Source organism: Rhea pennata, chromosome 1 (genome assembly GCF_028389875.1).
Source record: "Rhea pennata isolate bPtePen1 chromosome 1, bPtePen1.pri, whole genome shotgun sequence".
NCBI lineage: Eukaryota > Metazoa > Chordata > Aves > Rheiformes > Rheidae > Rhea > Rhea pennata.
The window spans coordinates 63262685-63274873 of NC_084663.1; positions in this window are offsets into that span (position 1 = coordinate 63262685).

Sequence of the window (12189 nt, forward strand, 5' to 3'; positions counted from 1 at the left end):
TGAGACTCTGGCATGCACCTCTCTGCCAGCCCTGTGTCAAACAGCTAGCCCTGCTCTAATTTAGTCCCTTGCCTTAGCCACCACGACTGCTTGTCCCTGCTCTAAAATGGGAGCCATCCAGCAGAGAAGTGATCCACATTTCACCTAACTTGGAGAAAACAGAGAGTAACTTGGCCCAAAACACAATCTTTACACACAGTCTTAAAAGGCACTCCAGAATCTTTAATCCATACAGACAGCACAAAGAATTTGGGGAGGACGGGACAAAGCTGGTCTTGGACTCCTCTGAAAGCTCACAGCACCACCTGCAAAGAGCACTGCATTTCAGACCGTGAGAGGGAAGAAAGCAAACTTGGCCAGCAGGGCACGAGGTTCCCCAGGAGAGCACGGCCCATGCTTGGGGCTCTCAGCCAGCACCCGCGGCAAAAAATATTGTCCCTGTTTCTCCTGCGCTTTGCTGAGCACCGCAGTAATGCTTAAAAGCAGAATAAACATGTGCTCTTGGAAAGCCTGAGGCAAAGGCACCACCACTGATAGCAGAGAGGTGCTCAGCATCTGTGAGGCTCACAGGAACCGCAGCAGGAACAGGGCTCTTTACCATAAACTTTCACCCTGATAACACATAAAGAGAAGTCTCCTGGCAGGTCACACCAAATGAAACAATATAAATGAACAACTAACCACGCTGAGGCAGGGGAGGTTTGACCGTTGACATTAGACTACACAAGTTGTTCCAATCAAACTGAGATTGGATGATAAGCAGCAAGCAGTAAGAGAGAGAACATAAATACACAGCCTGAGCACTCTCGGTACGGTATATGACTCAACACAACGAGAGCGCAGCTGTAACACTAAGGACTGTAGCATTACATCCAGCTGTAACATTGAGTTCAACATGATGGGTGACAGAGTGCCCTGTTGCCCTGCAAGCAGCTCACCTCAGAATGGGCCTTTCACTGGAAGTAACAAGACTAGTATAGGGAAAAAAAGAAAAGTTCAAGAGTGACAAGTAATAAACACAGTATATAAAAAGTTCAAGACATACTTATTTTAAGCATTAGAGAAGCTTTTCAACAGAAAGAAGAATCCAGTATTAAAAAAAAAAAAGAAAAAAGAAAAAAGAGAGAAAGAATAGCAACAACCACCTGCCGTGTAGGAAAATGTTTGGTCCACACTGCAATTTCCAAACACAGGTTTTGTCCACCTGACACCCCGTTGTGAAGCTGACAACCGTTTCACTAATAAAGCACCAGAGAAGCCATGGAAGCAGACTTACACTGGTCGACACTAGCATAAGAAAGCCTCAGTGAAATTCATGGAGCTTCATGTATGCTTTGGGATCTCTCGGACAAGTTGAGCTTTATGCTGATACAGCAAGATCGATGAGCGCTAGGGCCAGAAGTGAACATTATCAGCATTTACTCTGTCCTCCACAGAACTACAGTCTCTTTCTGTTTGGACTGAACTTGTGGACTTGACGCAATGGCATACCTTTCAGAAAGCCACCTAGGTCCTATGAGAGACTTCAAAGAATGCAAAATTCACGGCACTCCTTAGGAAAATGTTTAATGGCTGTCAGTGCTGAAAATGTGTGTTATGTTTCCAATCTGATGTTTCCTCGTTTTGCATGGCAATCAGCAAAGCTTGTGTACAGTCCTTCGAGGCAGGAAAGCTGTCTTCTGCCAGACAACTTTCTCCCAAGTAGGTGCTGGCAGCCAAGGAGCCCTTCATCACCCAATCCGTCTATCCTCGTCAGAGAGCAAAGACTCGTATTAGGACAAAAAAAGTAAAACTGATACCATAGCCAATTAAAACCACAGGGGAAAAGGCAGGCAGGCAGGGTGTCATTACCAGAGCTGGAATTTGGCCCGGGTGCCATGGAGATGAAACACAGCAGATGGTTAAGGTGTACACTGGACGCACACGCACAGCACCTGACTATAGATTTAAGACCAATTAATACAACAAAAGAGAAAACTTGACAAGGAAGCCAGAGACTTACAAAATGAATTAAGTGAACCATGAAAAGGGGAGTCTCTTCGATCTAAAAAGGGGGAAAAGAATACTGTACAATACCTACAGAGCAGTGAATAAACTGAAGATGGAACAGATGGAGACTGAAACAAACCCAGTGTACATTAGTTGGCTAACATCTAAAGAAGCAAAATGGGGAAGAAGCTTCCCCACAATTCAGGGGGGAAACAACAGACTCCATTTCTGCAACACCCCCTTTCTAAGGTGCTCGCCATACATACAGTTTAAGGCTTACAATCTTTGGTGCTCTTGGATACAAAATCCTTACAAATGGCTAGACAAGTATATTCTTTTAAATCGTATACCAAGCGTTGCTCATTAAAAGACCTTGCGCACAATGTCGGAGAGGTGGAAACTTCCTCAGCAGCTGATCATGCCGAAACAGGCCCTGAACGTGCAGCCTGCCCAACCTGCGCACCCAAGAGCAAGGGCAGCACACACAGATGCCCTGACCCAGAGGCAGCAACCTCGCAGGGAGGCCCCAGAGAGCCTGGGAAGCAGCCTTAGCGAGAGGCCAGACGAGGCCCTATCTTGAGGGCTTAACCCAAAACGGTTCCTGGGATGGTAAACAAGGGCACTGCAGTGGACAGGGGATTGCCCTTCGGTGGCCACGGTCACCAGCAAATAACTCCAGCCCTGTGTTATTTATTCTCAGCGCTGCCTCTGAGGCACGTCACCAGCGGTTGTTTTTGCAGGCAGAGTGACTTCACACGCAAACACTCCCGCTCAATTTTATCTGATTGCTCGTGAACTGAAGTGCTGGCCAGGTCAGAGATGAGAAAACAGCGGCTGCGGTAATAGGAGCAGGGAGAGATTATGTGCGGTGCAATTAAGTGCAACAAAAGAAACTGCTCGCTAGCATGGCATTTAAAATCCTAGCCACAAAGCAGCGGAGGCAAATGTCCCAAGGTATGCGAGGAACACCAAACGCTGGCTTCTCAAAGAGTGCCTGCCACACTTAGAGAAAAAACTACCACTCTTTGCAGGTCCCCTTTTCTCTAACCCGCAGCAGTGCCCACTGGTGAGCCCAGCAGCGGCCCCTTTATCAGGCCGCACTAGCAGGGGCCGGTGGTCAGCTTTCCCTCTGCGTCTGCAAACACGGGGCCTGCCTGTCACTGTATCTGCTATGTAAAGTCGAAAGATAAACAAGGCCAGCTCTGCAGACAACATTTATCACCCACTTTAAAGCCTGGCGGCTTGGAGCTAAGCCCCCTGAGAGGCACCTCCTCCGGCAATCTCGGCTTGGAAGCAACAAGCTTTTCACAGCAAAGTCTGCCTTGACGCTGGCTGGCCAGAACTTTACGTCCTCTAAAGCCCTAGGAGGGCTTTTGCAGACTTGTGCAGTCCCCGACAATCCCGCCCCCTAAGAGCGCTCACTTTTGTTGTGCTCCCGGCTGACCCTCTAGCACACGCAGAGGCTTGCACGACTGCTGGTATCATCACGCATCAGCTGCTTTGCTCTTTACAGTGCTGCAATGGAAAAGGACTCCAGCCTTCTTCCCCACCACCAAGTTTATAGAGCAACACCAGCTGAGAGGCAGCTAGTTCAGTGAGGTGTAAGAAACTCCCCCAGTTTTTATCCCCACCTGATTCCCGCTGTGGCTTTAAGCAAATCACATAACTTTCCCTCTTCAGTTTCTGCACCTGTGAGAGAGTAATATATTTACCTACCCCAGAAGGGTGTTGAGAGGATTAGTTAATATTTGCCAAGTGTCTTAAAGGATAAAATACTCAATATTAATTCCCAGCCACTGAAAAGACTGATAGGTACAGCTCCCATTACCTCCAATGGAAGCTTTTTGTACAAGCTGGGCTTTACTGCTTCTGAAAAGCACAAGGAAGATGACATAATACTAACACTTCAAAATGCATCTGCAGCAAACCCTTTAAAACCCTTCTCATTTGACTACTGCAAGCCTCCTGCTCCACCGCCTTCGTTGTGGAGGTGCACCTGCACCTGTTAAACATTAAAGCAGCCCAAACTCAAAGCCCGTCTCTGGAGCTGTGCAGGCAGCACTGGATAATGTGAGTTTGCAGGGCTCCCTTTGCAGGCACCCAAGACGGTGAGCGTTGTGAGTAGCTGGCCTCACCTGCAAGATGTTTGCTCATTGATTAAAAGCAGCTGTCATGTTGGAATCGCCTTTCCACTCAGATTTATGAACATTACCTGGCTCCTAAAAGACTTGAGCCAACACAGGTTTTCTTGCACTGACTTCTCTGAGCTTTTACCTATCAGCAAAAATGCCAGTGCAGGGCACAAGCAAGCACCTCTGTATTCATGGCCAGTTAGCCCACAGCCTCATGCCCTCCCGTACAGTTGCATAGGCTGCGTCCCAAGCACCTCACCAACATGGTGAGGTATCTGGTAGAAGGAAAAAGAGATTTAGAATAGTCTTATGCTTGCAGAGCACCTGCCACTCTTCGTGTGCTTTGCAACTGAGGATACCTACAACGTTAGGGAAAATAAAACGCTGGAAACCCCAGATCTCACAAACAAATCCACCCTCTGCTCAGGCCCTTCAAATTCCCAGTGTGACACAAATGTTGTGGTGGTAGCAGCATTTCTCACTCCCCCCGTGTTGGGCATATTGTTTCGGGGGTGGGAACACTTAGGCGTCCCCTCTGCATGGCATTGCTCCCTCCAGGCTCACTTCCCAGCTGCCTTGCCCTGCCGGCTCACCCTCGCACTGGTGCCACACACATGATGGGCACCCACACCATTGCGCTCAGGCACCTGCTCTGGCAGGGACTAGGGCAGCAGCTGGAAATGAAGAGCAGCGCTGGTGGGCTTCAGGCCGAAAAACAAGCAAAGGAAAGGTCCTGGCTTTGGGTAGGCGGCCACAGCACAGGGCGTCTGAGGCATGCTGCAGGGAGAAAACATGCCGAGCAGGGCCCTGGGCACGGCTGCCTCTGTCCCTCCGGAATGAAGGTCATTAAAGCGGTGGGAAATGCCGAGGCTGCTGGCCGGACCTTTGCGCGTCTGTCTCCACCAGATGGGAGGAAAGCAGCACGGCAGGGCCGAGCCCCGCAGCAGGGGAAGAGAACGAGGAAGAAACAACGGGCTCGGGAGTGGCCAAACAGGGAGTTTTAACTGCTAGTTTACTGCCCGCCAGCAGAAGTATATGGCTGTACAATAAGGGAAAGGCTCCAGGAAGGTGTTTTAGAATCAAGTTAACCCACCCCCCAGCTCATGAAAGAAAAATGACAACAAAGCAGCCCCCCACTGCCCATACAGTTTTGGGGAGGGGAAGTGGTTTTGAAAAGTCCAAGAGTAACGAGGTGGCTTTTTTCTTCTTCTTTCTGCAAAGGTAAAAGACTTCCTTATGGAGGTGTCCATTTCAGAGAAGCTGCTGAATGAGAAACCCCAGGCCCATAAAGGCACCTTTTGTGCGAATCCCTCTTCAAGCAGCTTGTCAGGGCGACGCTTCCTAAGAGTCATTAGCCCGTTCGCTGGAAAAGCCGGCGAGCTCAGCCCTCGGCAGCAGGTTCCCACGTAAGGCCCTGCGTGCCGGAGCCGCAGCAGCTGGCCCTTGGCCCCGGAGCCAGCCCTCCGCACCCGCGGCCGAGCGCCGCCCGGCTCCGAGTTTCCAGAACGCCCCGACGTGACGTGACGGAGCCGTTCAGAGTTTCTCTTCCCCGACACCTCTCATTTCCTGCTTCTTTCATCTCACACAACTTCCTGGATGGCAGGTAAAGGCTTAGCAACCGCAGAACGGGCGGCTGAGCAAATTCAGAAACCCCGGCTGACACATGACTAATTCCTAACACTTCTCAGCCTAAGACTCATCTTGTTTGTGAGTATAAATCTTTCACTGGTGGTTTCATTCTTACGTTTTCTTTTTTCAAAGGCTGAGTAAGCAGGCAGTGGCAGACGTGACTTTTATTGTTCACAGAGCTTTGAAGCTGTACCATTTCACTGTGGTTAAATGACTACACCGTTGTTTGTAGAGGAGTATTTCTAAGAACTCAGCAACACTGTACACGTAGCTAGACTAATCCGAGGTTCTTCTCAGCGTATTCCAGTGACAGCATTTTGCGTTGATTCACTAACCGCCCTCACCCTGTTATTCATTGTTTTTACTCAGTTGTTTTACTTCAGTGTTCTTGACGACTTCAAGAAGGCCCTGGTTCATGGACAGAGGCCAAGGACAATGAAAATAGCTTCAAGTTGCAACTGAAGCCACTTTCTGTAAAATTAGTAGTATATGAGTTAAAGGAGATTTTGTAATGAATACCCTTGAAAAGTAAACAACGCAAATTAGGGATGGAGAAACATGGAAAAGTGTCCAAGCTAAAAAACAATGTGAACGTTTCATATAGTTATATATGTAAATACAAACACACATACACAAACAGACACACAGACATCTGTCTTCAGACAAGAAAGTAAAACTTCCTTGTGCATTGTAAATTGGCATTTTTGAATGACGTTTAAAACTTACTACAGAAATGTTTCATTTTACATTTAAAAATATAGCACACATTGAGAACTATGTCATTTCTACATGAGTTTGAACTGCTTGTATTTTTCTCCTAGTGCTCTAAAATTACACATTTTACTATATATATTTCTACATTTAACCAAGTTTACTTTGAATGACTAAATACTAAGAGGAAGAGCCTTAGCATAGCTTGAAGCAGCAAAGTTTGAAAGAGTATTATTTTTAGTGAAGTTACAAAGCCTACATCGTTAGGTACAAGCATGAACTTTTTCTCAGCTGGAGCCATAATACTCACTTCCTCAAGGGAGCGTGGCAGCACAAACAGCAAAATCTAAGCAACAACACTCAGCTGTAATTGTAGTGTTATTTCTACAGACCAGTTCAAATTCTACTTTTCCTTCCAGTGCCAAAAGTTTAGGGCTCAAGATAAATCAGTCTTTCTTCTTGAAAGAGTTTTACTGCATTTATTACTTGCTTCAGAGTCCAAGGGCTCAGGCTGAGATCAAAGGCCACAGGCACAGAGCAGCGGTGCCCCAAATTAAAACATTGCACAGTGCAGTGATTAAGATATTAGCCTGAGACTTGAACACCCAGATTCAATTCCCAGCAATGCTCAGTCCTCTTGGGTAACCTCAGATGTGTCATTTAGCCTCCCGCTGACTCAGTTCCTCATTCACACAATGGAAATAACACAACTTCTTTATTCCACAGGAGTTTTGTGCAGACAGCTCTCTTTTAATTTGGTATCAGAATCCACTGCAGAATTGTAGCTAAAAAAAGAGATCCGTTACGGTCTGAAGAGATGACACAAACAAACGCTGGGAGGAAGTAACAAAACGCACGTTACAAATGAAGGAAGCTATCTGCTCTAAGAGCTGATTTTGTGTATCAACTCTGGATAACTTCAGAGCAAGTGACTTGGCTCCAGTTACAACATGGAAAATTCCAAAGACGGAACCATTTCCTGTAAGAATTAGGGCTCGTTTTGTAAATACAGTTTCCGTTCTGTCTGTACCAGACTTGATAGGGCTTGGTCATGAAATAGAGCACAGCAGAAAGCCCATGCTGATTTAAGCAGACTGATGGGTTAGGATCCTGACTGGTCTCCGGCTCCCCTGTAACCTTCTGTATCCCTACAAGGGCTCCACAGTGCCTTTACTCTCCAGTCAAGAAGGATCAGCCTTGCAGCTCCCACTGCACCCTGTTGGGAGCTGGTTCAGTCACGCAGGAAGGGAGCCGAAACTGAGCACCTCTTCCCAGAAGCTGGGTGCACCCCCTGCCCCGCCCCAATCTCCCTCTTTCAGAAAGCCAAGGGATCACACTTGAATCCTCGCTGGACTGGCTTTCCAACTGCTGGGACATGCCAGACTTTGTTAAATCAATGTCATGTTTTAGCACGTCAGATTTGCATGTGACCCAGATTCTTCTCCCTACGCTGTAAAGTATACACAAGGGTAGGTCATAGTTCTGGGGCTCAAGCAAGATAAGATAGCTGTCTGACATGCCGGGCTGCACAGCAGCATGTCTTACCTGGGCCAGCTTGCTTAACTGCTTTGTTCTTTGCATCATCACTCTGTAAAACAGATGTGATAACTACCACAGAGGGATGTGCACAGCGTAAGGAGATTTTAAGACAAAAGACTTCACAACCCTGTCCCTACCATGAACATTTTGTTCCACCTGCTACATGGCAGACCACAACCTCCTCAGCTCTGGCACATTCTGGTAGGTGAACAAGGCAACGTAACAATATTTCTCTTTCACAAAGGACAAAGCTGTGGAAGATACAGACTCCCATAGCAACAAAGGCAATGAAAAAGCATCCTGAGGTGTGATTTGTTGTCATGATACCCACCTTGCTGCAGATAAGGGCAAGTACTAGCTCTGAAAGGAATCGTTTCCATGGGATCTTTCCCAGAAAGTGCACATGATGACAACTTAGTCTGCCACAGTTTTTAATGTTGAATAGGTCCAACTGGTAGAGAGCAATGTTGTTTTCTGTAGCAAAGGGTGCCTTTCTCCTTGTCATCCTCCTGCGAGGAACAGTGCGTTCCTGCCACCCCTCAGAAGGAGGTGTGCAACGTCCTAACCCTGAAGAAGCCACATTGCCACTTGCTAATCCACTTAACCAGGTAATTACACTAGGATAGCAGTCTGCAGAGAGCCATGCTTGAGTTCTCAACTAAACATTGGCTTTTTTTTAAAAAAAAAAAATCCATGGAGAGCAACCTTAAACTATGTTGAAAGTTCCTTACAGAATACATATTTATGCTGGGGCAGCGCATGCTACGCAAGTGCATTTCCCCTCTGACACTTTCATTTATCATATTTTTCCCCTCTAGCCCCTGCCCCTTCAGTTCCCTAAGGGAAGTCAGTGAATTAATGCAGGAACAAAGTCACCTTGAGCTTTAATCCACACCCTAGCAGAAGGAGTATGTCTGTCTGTCTGTCAGCAGTCACATCCACCCACTCTGCAACTGCATTACAATGCTCACTTTGTTAGCACAGAAAATACTGGCTCCTTTTCTAGGCATTGAGACAAGCTACCACGAAGTCAGGAGCAAAGAGAATAGATTAGGAACAGAACAGGGAGGAATCTGGCCCCGCACATTTGAGAACAAATGGGTAACCTGAGGTGAAATGCAGTGGAAGTATGAAAGAAAAGAGCAAGTCTGGCAAAACAGGACCTTGTCTTATGACAAAACCCCTAAACCAACTTCCTGCTACCTGCCTTTTTTTCAGAAGTAAAGGCAATTGAAAAAAACATTGTGGCCAGCAAAAATTTTAGAAGACGGGTAAATATCCTCATCTGTCTGACAGCAAAATAGCAGCCAAAGCCAAGTGGCACAGCAGAACCAAGCATATAAAGCAACCTGTATTTCAACACCTGGGAGCAAAGGCCAGATTCCCTCAGAACTGGAGTGTCATCCAGCTCCTACTGCAGCAGGTTCATATTCCCCCCTACCTTCCTTTCCTCAAGAAAACCAGCCCTGAAAATCCCTGAGCACACAGACAGTGTTTCAGAAAGGTGTCCGCGTGTGTGTTCTAGTAGTCCGGAACAGTATCACAAACGGGCAGAGAAACAAAACCGTGCAGAGAAAGGCCATCTGCAGCAGAGACATCTATGAGCCCTGTACACGTGCTCCCCTGACATTTCAGAGATGTGCAATAATAAGGAACCGCTCCTGCTGGTACAACACCACACATGCCTGCTATTGCAGAAACAGCTCCCATCTTTGCATTTTCCAGCACAACAGCTCCTTTGCACTTCAACAGCAGGAACCACAGCTGTTTGCTTCCATCTGTCCTACTTGTTGCCATGCCTTGTAATAAACAGTCCTGGGATGAACCTGCCTCTGACTGGAAGAAACAAAACCTTACTCTTCCCAGAAGGATGCAACAGTTGCAGTAGAGCAAAAAGATGATGAAGAAGAGGTTAATGGCTAGTGGAGCAAGCCCTGACAAAACTGCTTCTCTGATACTCCCATCCTCCTGGCTGAATAGCTTTGTCATCTTTGGTATTAGCTGCAGGTAAGCACCAGGCTTTGTCAACCCAATGTTGCTTTTCTTCCCATACAATCAAAAGCAGACTTGAGTGAGATCAGTGATCTCTCTTTTTCTGGAAACTGGTCCTGCTTGACAAACTGGAAAAAGAGTGGGATTTAGATCTCTGGGTGTAGGTTTTCTCTGAGCTGGTCTTGGAATTTAAGAGTCCAGAGAAATCAACCCATCTTGAATCCTCAAAATTGTACTTACTAAATTATAAGAAAAGAGAAGAAGTTGTAAAATAGCACATCTAAGAAATCTTATTCTCATCTGCTGTCATCACACTTGTACACTCTGGACTGCATTGTTATTTCCATGGTCCACAAGGACAGCAGGCATTAGTGTATGAACTTCCCATTTTCTCCTCCAGACAGCTGAGCAAGATCATCCTAAATGCAGACCTTACTGATTCATCTACTCTTGCATCACATGCAATTTGGTACATTTTAAGCTATTCAGAACAAAGACAGTTTGTCCCTAAACAGTTTAACTGAGTTACTGTAATCTCAGACAGAAATTTTTCTTCTCTTTGTAGTAATCTTAAATCTAAAAAAAAAAAAAAAAAAAAAGTCACAAAGTTTGATATCTGCAGCATGCTCCAGGAGTACTTTCTGATTTCCGTTACATTTGCTTTCACAGACACCTGCACACCATTGCATAGGTGGTCAAAGGAGACACTTATCAACCTCTTGAGATGTAGGATTAGCATCCAAACACACACATATCAAGATAAGCATCAATACAGGAGAAGCAAAGGAAGCATTCACAGAAATTTCCTGGATTATTCTGCTTTGTATTACTTTTAACTACTGATTCAAGCAATACTCATTTAGGAAAGGCTTCCTTTACACCAAGAGGCTCGCATGAGCACGCACATACTCCTCTCCCCCGGGATCCAACCCCACAAAACAGTATAAGGAGCTTGTACTTACAGCTTTAGGAGAATTGTAGGCTGTTTATAAGAAGGATTAGATAAGGCTTGACAAAGATGTAGGAAGGTGGACATCAGAAATACACATCCTGCAGAAATACACATCTTGCAATACACAACCTGAAACATTGCTGTAGGCACTTTATTTATGCTTACCTAGAAGAGAAAGGAGAAGAAATAGCAAATAGGTTTGGTAATGCACTTTGTCTAATGCTGGATGGAAGACCAAATTACACAAGAGTAACCTAACAGAGATAGGTTTGAGACATCCCTGAATGGCGAGCACTTTTACTGGTGAGTTCGAGGAGACTATCTAGTTATGTTGGGGAGAAAAAGTCAACCTCTTAAAATATGCTGCTGCTTTACCTCCCAACTCCCCTGTTGAAAGGAATGCCACTCTGTTGAGCAAGGGCAGGACAAGAAGTTCACAGGCTCTCCAAGGATGCCCAGCATTTATGGCAGAAGTCCTACTCTTCATCTTTGGAGGAGACTGGTGACTGCTGCTGGGCAGAGTGATGTGCCCTCCAGTTCCAGACTTCTGAGAGGACCAGGGCTCAGTAGTATTGCTTGAAAGGCCATATATTCATACGAAGAATATTATGGAGCTGAAGCACATCTTTTCATTCATAACTAGTTTGATCAGAGAGGCTGTCACATCCTGGGCTACAGTCAAACACACAGAAATCACTTTCAAATTATTGTTTTTCAAAGTTTAGTAATTGCTATACTTCTGCTTGTCCAAACTTTGGCCTCTAGAGGTCAGTCACAATAGTCATGATGAGAAGTGCTAGTATCAGTATTTTCAAACAAATACTAAATAAAACCCAAGTTAGAGTACCCAGCAGCTGGAAAGTTCTAACTCTACTCATGAATAAGAAAAAAAAAAAAGTGAAAGAGATAAAAATATGAATCACCGCTTTCCTTAACAAATAGCATCATAGCACCACTAAACTACTTGGAGTTGTGGAACCAAAACAAGCACATATTGGAGCTTCTCCAGAAAGCCAGTATCATGCCCAGCTCTGAATCTACTGTGAACTATAAAACACAAACACAATTACAAAGTTCCCCACTGTGTCTATTTAAGCACCGAGCTAAGAGTGGGAATAGATTTGTGTTCAGAGCAACAAGCCACAGAAGAGAAGGCACAGCAGGGCCAGCAGCACATGGCATGTTTAATTTCAAGGGAAAAACACCTGACTTCTACATGCAGATAAATAAATAAATAAAATCAAG